This window comes from Triticum aestivum, chromosome 4D (assembly GCF_018294505.1).
Source record: "Triticum aestivum cultivar Chinese Spring chromosome 4D, IWGSC CS RefSeq v2.1, whole genome shotgun sequence".
Taxonomy (NCBI): domain Eukaryota; kingdom Viridiplantae; phylum Streptophyta; class Magnoliopsida; order Poales; family Poaceae; genus Triticum; species Triticum aestivum.
This window is the reverse complement of record NC_057805.1, coordinates 355,359,168-355,369,266: the sequence shown is the minus strand read 5'-3', so window position 1 is coordinate 355,369,266 and position 10,099 is coordinate 355,359,168.

Below are 10,099 nucleotides of genomic sequence, written 5' to 3'. Positions count from 1 at the left end.
TGATGATACTTAATTGGGATTGAGATGCTGTCAACCATCTCAATGTTTCACAACGACCATGATAGTTAAATAAAATTTATTCCTTTGTAGTAGGGAAAAATTGGCTTTTCGCAAAAACATTATAACCATAGAGCTTTTCCACCAGCCATATATGCATGTACTATAGCATTATTCTGTTCATTACTCTCTATGTGTTACATTGCCAGCATATTCCATGTGCTGACCCGTTTTCGGGCTGCAACGTTTCATGTTGCAGGATTCTTACGACGAGTAAGTGATACGTTAGGGTTACGATTTCTACACTCAACTTTGCCATTGGTGTTGATGGGAATCCACAACCTTGTTACTTCCGCTATTTGGATTGAGGTAATAGTATTTACGTTACTTTATACATGTGATTTACCTCTGTTATAAATCCTCGAGTACTGTGTGTGTCAGCATACCGATCCAGGGATGACACTTAAGCACAGAGACTTGATCCATTCGGGTCGGGTCCTACAAGATGGTATCAGAGCACATGTTGACTGTAGGACGTGACCCTAGAAACTGGCAAGCCCATAGGAAGGATTTTCCCTAAAACTTTCCTTTTCAAAAAGATCTTTTACCTCTCTCCTTTTCTGAGTCTTATTCAAATATTCCCTTTTAGTGAGACTATACCCCTTTCCCCTTTTGACCACTCGAAGATTCCTCGGATGAGACCACTCCAAGAAGTACAAGATATTGGACAACTAAGACCATTCGGAATGAAGAGTATTTTATCGAGCATTGTTATAATTGGAACTACAAAGGTTAAGGACTCTGAAGACTAGGAGAATTTGAAGGCTCTGAAGAATTTCCCGATTGGTATAGGAAGGCTACCCTTATGGAACTTGGCAGACTATGGAAGCCGTCAATGCCCGAGATCAAGGTGTATCGGAGAAAGACCGAAACATGGAGAGTTAGAAACTCAAAGTTTTTGTTAAGAAAACGCAAAGACAAGAGATATCAGTTATGGAATGAAAGCTCATGGCAGTAACATGGGCATAGACACGGCTGACCATGGTGTTATTACCCGTTTATGCTATTGTCACCGTGCGGAGTTAAGCATGCAGATGCATGGAAGGATTGGATGGTAGAAGGCTGATGGAGCACCTATCAGCAAGATGAAGTTTTAACTTTAGACCGGTGTATCACCAGGATCTGGAGTACTACATCAAGAAGTTAAGATGGACCTGCAGGAAATAGTATTTGATAAGGAAGCGTTTCGTGAAGAACTCAGGACGCAGAAGCTGAAAGTAGCCAAGCTAGAGGAGCAAAACCTTGAGACATCAAAGATTCGTCAGGAAACTGAAGGACAGTAGGATCATGGTTCATGTCAAGGATGTTGAAACCCAGAAGTTGGAGCGCAACTCCAGAAATATTAAAGGACGTCACGAGAGACTTCGCGTCAATAGAGATGATCTGGCAAAAGAACTTGAGACGGACCAGCATGATCGGAAGAAGCCATCGGAGACATGAACAAGACTTGAAGAGTTTTGCGACGTTGAAGATTTATTGACCTTTAGAAGACCAAAACCCTGTTATATGCCTACGTTAGATGCGACATTTGTGAGCTGTCATTTGTTTGTTGTTTTTCCGATAGCCACAATAAAATCTTTCTTTTCAAAACTATTGTTTGTATTGTGTGCATCCCTCTCGACCTCTCTTATCTCACCCCAAACCCATGGACCCAATAGAGGATGAATGGAGATGAGCTTGTATTTTTTGGACCGATGAGTCAATTGGAGACGGACCGATGGATTCAGAACATGGAGGATCACATGAAGAATAACCCTATAGTCGGAAAGGATATGACCCAGCATGCTCTTCAATGTTTTGAAAGAGGTGCTGCTACTTGGTGGAGGATGTACCAAACCACCAATGGATGGCAAGGAGTAACCACTTGGAAAGAATTTAAGTGGACTCTACAAAGATCTCGTCTTGTGACCCAGAAATTGAAGCCTTATGGAAAGGATATGAAGAAACCTTGTGCATACAAGCCTTGTGGAGAAATAGGACACAACCATAAGGAACACAAGGATGAATGCCCTAATTGTGAAGGAAGTCACCCAGCTAAAGAATGCCCAACTAGGCAGATCACTTGTTTCTTGTGTGAAGGGACTACCCACTACCCTGCTCAGTGTCGCATCTACCCCATGGTACAAAGGACCATCCAGCAGAAGAAAGAAGCAATGAAAAGAGCCCTCATGGAAATTTTAGAGGAATCTGTGATGAAGGAAGAGGTGGAGGACACATGTGACACCCAAAATTTTATTGGATTTTACAAAAAAAAATTATTGACTTGAGGGAGGTGATTTAAATTTTTCTTTAAAAGAACCCCCCTTTCAAAATATTTTTTTGGCAAGAGTTTTATTTGGATTCACCCAAGACTTGTTTTTGGTCTTGGAGGTTCTTGCTCTTTATTTGGACTCAAACCAAAATGTTCTTCACTTGAGAAAAATGTCTCTTGAAGTTTTTTTTTTGAAAAATGCACTATGGCTTTTGGAATAGTCCTTTACCACTTTCAACAATTCTCTCTTGCCATGGCCTTAGTGCAAATCCACTCTCCTAAACCTTCCCTCACCTTTGGATCATGTTTTGCATCAAGTCCAGCAAGTTGAACCTCCCCATATGTTTATATTTCCATTTAAATTTTATCAAAACAATTTCTGTCTTCTATTCTAGCCCTTGGAGATTTACAAAGGAGCTACCATTTCTGTTTTGATTTTTGGCCCCAAACCCATCTCCCCTCCTAGTCCTTTGAACCCTCAACCAAGATCCATGAGGATCCACTGGTCTTCAGTTCAAATTTTTCAAACTACACTTGCTGCAAGTTTGGACCAGATTTGTCAAATTTGTTGAAATTCATTCAAATCCTTCTCCTAAAAATCTGAGAAAAATCAGGCAGCCTCTGGGTGCATTGAGAGGTCACCTCACCAAGTCCCAGCTCTAGGAAAAATTTTCTTCATGCCAAATCATTCTGTCGAACACCTGCAGGGCATTGTCAATGTCAAGTTCAGAGATTCAGAGAACAGTTCAGCGATCTACTGTCGTTTTCTTCAGAACTTGTTGTCGATCTCGACAGTGCCCCGATGTCACCTTGCTCCCCGTCCCCTCCCCCTTGTCCCTGCACCGCACGAGCGCCTGGAGCCTTGCGGACGTCGGCGACGTGCTGGAGGAGGTGCGCCGCCCCGTGACCGACGCCAGCGGAGGCTTTGCGGCCGTCAGAAGGGAGGCGCAGCGCAGATGGCGCCGTCCAGCGCTGCCCAAGCCACCGGAGGTCGCCGCGTGGTCTTCCACTCCCCCATGCGCGCTGCCACTCTCGTCGTGAACCGCTGGGTGCGGAGCGCGCTCTCTGCCGCCGTCATGCCCGTGCGGCCACCCCATCGTGGACCGGCGCCATTACGCCAAGACCGACCAGGATTTGCGGGGGAACGACACCAGTAACTTCCACTGATGCTGCCTGGCCACCTAAACCTCCTGCCAATCCACTACATCGCCGTAATTGCTCGCCGGAGATTCTCCCTTCACGGCCACCCCCTCGATCCGCCTATAAATAGAGGCCCCGAGCTTCAACTCGAACCCACACCACCTCTACACTCCACCTAGACCACGCCAAGCCACTGGAAGAGCCCCGAGGAGGTCTCCTTCCTCGACTCCGGCCGCCGCGACCCGCCACGGGATCCAGCTCGATTCGTTCCCGTGCGTGCACCTCTGCCTCCCATCTCTTGCCAGTAGCTCTCTAGTGCATCCCTCCTTCTGACCCGTGCTTCAATTTGGAGTTTGCAGCACACCACCGGAGTTCCCCGCCATCACCCGAGCCGCCGTCCGCCGGAGAAAGTGTCGCCGTCGACGTGGTGCTCTCCGACGCTCGAGTCCACCACCCACAGACGCGGAAGGACACGCTGAAGCTCTTGGTACACTCCGATCTCCTTGTACGCCGGCGACCACCGCAGTCTTCGGGTGCCGGCGAGCTTTTTAAACCTGACATGCGGACCCCCCCTGTCAGCCTCTATTCTCTCCTCCCTCGAACCGTTTTCTGTTGGCGCCTTCGGGCAAAATACGTTTTCCCTTTTGAGCTGGCGCGTTTCTTTCCGAAGCGTTTTCTGCTTTCTCAGTTAAACCCCTGAAACTTTTCTGTTTCATTACAGATGAGTCCCTGGACAGAAACCTTTATAGCTTTTTAATAAAAACTGATTTTTGAGTGATTATTTTTCTGACAGTCTTAAAATTTTGTCTACTTTTTTATGGGATTTATTTGGAAAAAATTTGGACAAGTTTTTATGCACGCGTTGGTTTTCACGTTAGTGCCCGTTTTCGTTATGCCGTAGGTTCCGGAAGAGGTGACGGAGCCGCGAACTTCGCCGAGCTAGACTCCGACTTCTCCGAACCAGGCAAGCATGTTTTAACCTTTGATATGATAGATGGTTTGCATGTTTGCGTGAGAGGTTGTGCGTGGCATACGAGTGTCGGTGAGTACCTCGTTGCTCGTGAGGCAACTACCCGTATGTTCCAAAGTTGCGATGATCTCTGGTGGGAGATGGCCTAATCATGTGGTGACATGAAGGGCAGCAAGGTGGTACTGTTGTAGCATACCGGCCTTGTGTCATCCGACTAATTCCGACGTTAACGTGGACGGAGTCACGTTACCGTTCTTTCCCCTTCCGTGCTACCACATGTTTCTTTGCCAGGATGCGGTTTAGTAAGTTGGTAACCTCTTTCCGTGTACACACCAAACAGAGGGGCCGGGATGATGGTACCATGGCCCTGGATTAAAGCCAGTCATCCGGTCAAGGGGCATGGGTGTTTCCGGTTGGGACCGAGAGGGGGGGCACCCCCTTAGAGCGCGCGTATAGAAATTTGATCCCATGCTACGCGAGGTTGTAGCCTCCCTGTCTCAAGGTTTTTCTTGAACGTTGCTGAGGGTGATCCCTGGCTTCGGAATGTTGAATGGGTGTGTACTGGTTAGACGTGTTTCTTCCAAAACACCGTAAACGGAACTAGTCCCCGTGACTACTGAAATCCGTTGGCTGTGGTTAAGTACAAACTCTGCAGAGTCAAATCCTTCTAAGTCATCGTGTCCATGATCAAGTAGTGTGATCAGTATATCCATATCTATCCTCGTGGAATTTTTTTATCCCCGGTGATCAAGCTCTAGTGGTAAACCCAGTTTAATTGTTATTCCTGCAGATGGACTAACCTCATATTTGTCTCGCATTTGTAATAATTTATGTTCTCGAGCTACTGAATTATCGAGCTGCAATATAAGCCCTTTATGTGATGTCGCTCAGACATCCGACTGTGGCATGTTTGTCATTTATTTCTGTTATAAGCCCTTTATGTGGTGTCGCCTGACGCCCGACTGCGGCATTATTATTCTTGCAGTTTCCTCTCGAGGAGTCATTCAGACCCTCGCTTGGCACCAGTATTATTACTCTTGCAGTTTCCTCTCGAGGAGTCATTCAGACCCTCGTTTGGCACCAGTATTACTATTCTTGCAGTTTCCTCTCGAGGAGTCATTCAGACCCTCGTTTGGCACCCAGTATTTATTTTGAGATTTCGGGAGGACTATCGCCTGACTTCTCTGTTATTTTTCCCCATGCATTGTTATCTCTATGTCCGCACGCACTGGTTAATCTGTTCATATGCTTCATGTTTACATTTGTTATATCTTATGTCCGAACTGTCTTGCGAGTACTTTCATAGTACTCACCTGGCTTGTTGATTTGGCCAGATGTTGACGAAGGCGATCTCTTGGATGAAGAGTTTGATAGCGCGTCCGACGCCTAGAGGAGTCCCAGTCAGTCCTGTGCGATCTTGGATTTTGGTCACTTGTATTATATACGCTTCCGCCACCCGCAATAAGCCCCCTCGAGCCTCACTCCGACGCTCGAAGAGCTGTAGTTTTCAGGAGTCATATCACCCACTTCACGGTGATATTTCCACCACCGTTGTTATCGTGAGTTAGTAGTCATGCCACCCTATCCGCCGTTATGTTTTATCGGTGTTCATGTAATAAATTGTTGAGCAGTCTCCGCTCAACCTTGTATTATATTCAGTACTCCTGGTATTTTTCTTCTGTGACCAAGATATTGTCTACCAGTGAGAAGGAATTCTTCTTTACTGATCCATAAAAGGGATTGGTCTTTCAATAAATATTTTATTGAAAAACCGGTCGTGACAAGCTTGGTATCAGAGCCAGGCTGACTGTAGGAAGCCACTAGGTGCGATCGCTAATCGGTTATTAGCGTCTTTTGTGCTTTTTCAGCATTTTGCAAATGTAGCTATTTTCTGTTGGTCATCATAAATTTATGACATGACTACTCAGAATTTTTGCCTACTTTTGTATATAGCTGGCAGCAGCTGCGAGACTCGAGTGTTCACGAACGTGCCCGAGGGGTTTGTCAAACTCCTCGTCTCCATCACCAAGCTCGCGATCGGGCCAGCGACTCGTCCAGAGTTCACGCTTTATCAGCACAAGCTCAGCGACGACGTGTCTATGCACCAGGCCGTGGTGCAATTCAAGGGAGGACGTTCTGCGTCTCGCCATTTCCGTTTTGTGGGAAGGGCCATGCCTACGAAGAGGCATGCCATGCAGATGGCGGCCCGTGAGGCAATAGCTCGCCTTCGGGACATCCTTCCTATGATGAAGACTCGTCGCTACCGCTACCTCCCATGCCATGTGCCATACACTTGTCACTACGCATTCGCCTGCCATCGGGGAGAACGAGATGAAGCCATCGAGATGGTTGTGGAGTACCTCAAGGCTCTGGAGGAATCTTTCGACAACCTCGTAGACGATCTTGTGGCTGCCCGCATGGACTTAGTCCGGGGCGGTCCTGCCAGCAGGAAGGAACTTCTCCACACGGCACCACCTCTGACATTCGTCTTGTCTTCAGCATCTTATGCACCGGCCATCTTGGCCACTGCTCGCCGTCTGCCTACCACTGAGGAGTTCGACCGAGTCATCGCTCCTACTCCAGTCAGAGCTGCACCGCCTGCTGCACACGCGCTGCCACCTGTCGCTCCCGCACCATCACCGCAGCGCAGTGCTACGCGCCAGGAGCCTGCTAGAGAGGAGGTGGAGGTTGATTCTCCTGGACCGCTGAGTCTTGCCCTCGGCAAGGGAAAGGACATCGTCACCATCTCCGACTGAGAGCGCCGAGTAGCCGCGCGTTATGTCTGCTTGTACGATGTGTTTTCTCTGTACGCTAGTTTGTATTAGTGTGTTCGCTGCTTTCCGAAGGAGTACGCTAGTCTTAATAACATGTCAGGATTGTGTACGCACATCCTGAGTGCTGTATCATGTGTTTGTATTTCGCGTGTAAGATTTGTGTTAAGCAGTCTTTTCTCCGTGCAAAATCGTTTATGTTTTCTTGAAAACCTTGAGGTCTTTTAAATTGTTGCCTTGCAAGATTTTTTTGTGCCAAACAATTCTTCTCATGGGTTTTGCAAAATAATACCCCAGACTGGAAAAATGTCTCGCCCGTGGACTCGCTCCATGCCCAATCAGCCAGAAGAAGTTTATGGGACACAGACTAGCAACAATTTCACTCAGGGTCAGTCCAGTCAACAGGACAGCGAAGCAGCCCTATCTCAAGTATGTCGTCTCTTCGAACAAAGCCAGCAACAGCACCAAGAGATGATGAATCACGTCATCAATATGGGAAACCACCGTGAACCCTATCAGCCTCATTCCAAGTTATCTGAATTACAGAAGACTCGCCCTTCAACGTTTGCTCACACCGATAGGCCGCTCGAAGCCGATGATTGGCTTCGTGACATCGAAAGGAAGCTGATTATTGCTCAGTGTTCAGATCATGAGAAGGTGCTTCATGCACCACACTACCTTACTGGAGCAGCTGCAGCATGGTGGGAAAACTTCCTACACATGCACCCCAGTGAACACAACATCACCTGGGAGGAATTCAAGGAAGGCTTTCGTGGGGCACACATCCCCGGGAGCATCATAAAAATCAAGAAGAGAGAATTTGATGACCTGAAGCAGAGGGGCATGTCAGTGACAGAATACAATGGTCAGTTTACCCAGCTGTCTCGTTACGCCTACGACGAGCACATGACAGAGAACAAGAAGATGGAAAAATTCCTGGACGGCCTGGCACCAGCACTAAGATGCCAACTGATTGTACACACCTTTCCGGATTTTAAAACTCTGGTTGACAAGGCCATTACCTTGGAGAATGAGCGTCGTAGTCTGGAAGTTATCCGTAAGCGAAAGAGGGACAAGACGGCTCTTGCTCGCAACAACCGAAGCAAGGCTGAGGTTCCAAGGACAGAAGCCAGGAGATCCACGACTACTGATCCAAGGCCCGTCAGACAGTTTCATGCCAGGGACAAAGAGTTCACGTACCGTCCAGGGGTCACATGCTATGCTTGTGGAGAAGAAGGGCACTATGCTAAACAATGCCCAAAGCCGAGGAACGCGGCCCCCAAGCCAAACAATGGTGGAAACAACCCAGCCCCCAAGCGCAACAATTTCAATCCCAACAACAACCACAGGAAGGGTCACCTGAACCATGTGACCCGGGAAGAAGCGCAGAATGCCCCAGACATCGTGCTCGGTACGTTCCCTGTCAACACAGTACCTGCCACGGTTTTGTTTGATTCTGGAGCTTCCCATTCATTCGTTTCGAAGAGTTTTGTTTTGCAACATGGTTTTCCGATACTTCCCTTGGAAAAATATATGATCATCAAGTCCCCCGAAAATAAGCAAATTGCTCAGGGTTACTGCCAAGGAGTAATCATTGAATTCGAAGGACTACAGTTCCAAGCAATCTCATCGTGTTGGAGAATAAAGGACTGGATGTCATTTTAGGGATGGACTGGTTAACCACCAACAAAGGATTCATTGACTGTTTTAATTGGACCGTGATTCTCACTCACCATCACGGCAAGACAATAAAGGTCACAGCTCAAGAAAGACCACGGTCACGGCAACCAAAGCTGAACAAAGTGGACATGTCAGAACTGAGAAAAGTTCCAGTGGTATGCGAGTTTCCTGACGTATTTCCTGAAGAACTACCAGGCATGCCACCAGACCGAGAGATAGAGTTCAGCATTGAACTAGCACCTGGCACCGCTCCCATCTATAAGAAACCTTATAGAATGGCACCCTCAGAATTGGTGGAGTTGAAGAAGCAGATAAAGGAATTATTGGACAAAGGGTTTATTCGAGCCAGCTCCTCACCATGGGGTTCGCCAGTGTTGTTCGCCAAGAAAAAGGATGGGACACTGAGACTATGTATAGACTATCGAGCTCTCAATATGGTCACCATCAAAAACAAATATCTGATGCCACGGATAAATGATTTGTTTGACCAGCTCGCACAAGCCAAGGTGTTCTCAAAAATTGATTTGAGATCGGGATATCACCAATTGAAAGTACGGACAGAAGATATCCCCAAGACAGCCTTCATGTCCAGATATGGGTTATATGAGTTCACAGTGATGCCTTTTGGACTAACGAACGCCCCCGCATATTTCGTCCACCTCATGAACAAAGTGTTCATGAAATTCATGGACAAAATTGTTGTGGTGTTCATTGACGATATTCTGGTTTACTCAAGGACACCGGAAGAGCATGCTGAGCATCTCAGAATTGTTTTGGGAGAATTGAGGAAACATCAGTTGTATGCCAAATTTAGCAAGTGTGAATTTTGGCTAAGGCAAGTTGGTTTCCTAGGCCATATATTGAACCAAGAGGGCGTGGCCGTAGACCCAGAAAAAGTCAAAGCCATACTTGACTGGAAGTCACCCGCCAACGTGACAGATGTGCGGAGTTTCCTGGGAATGGCCGGATATTACAGAAGATTTATTGAAGGATTCTCCACAGTGGCAAAACCAATAACACAGTTGCTCAAGAAAGACAAGAAATTTGTATGGACGGAAGCATGCGAGGAAAGCTTCCAAGAACTCAAGAAGAAGCTGACAACCGCACCGGTCTTAACTGTGCCAGACATACACAAGAGTTTTGAAGTATATTGTGACGCGTCCCGAAAGGGTCTCGGGTGTGTACTAATGCAGGATGGCAAAGTTGTCGCGTATGCCTCCAGGCAGCTGC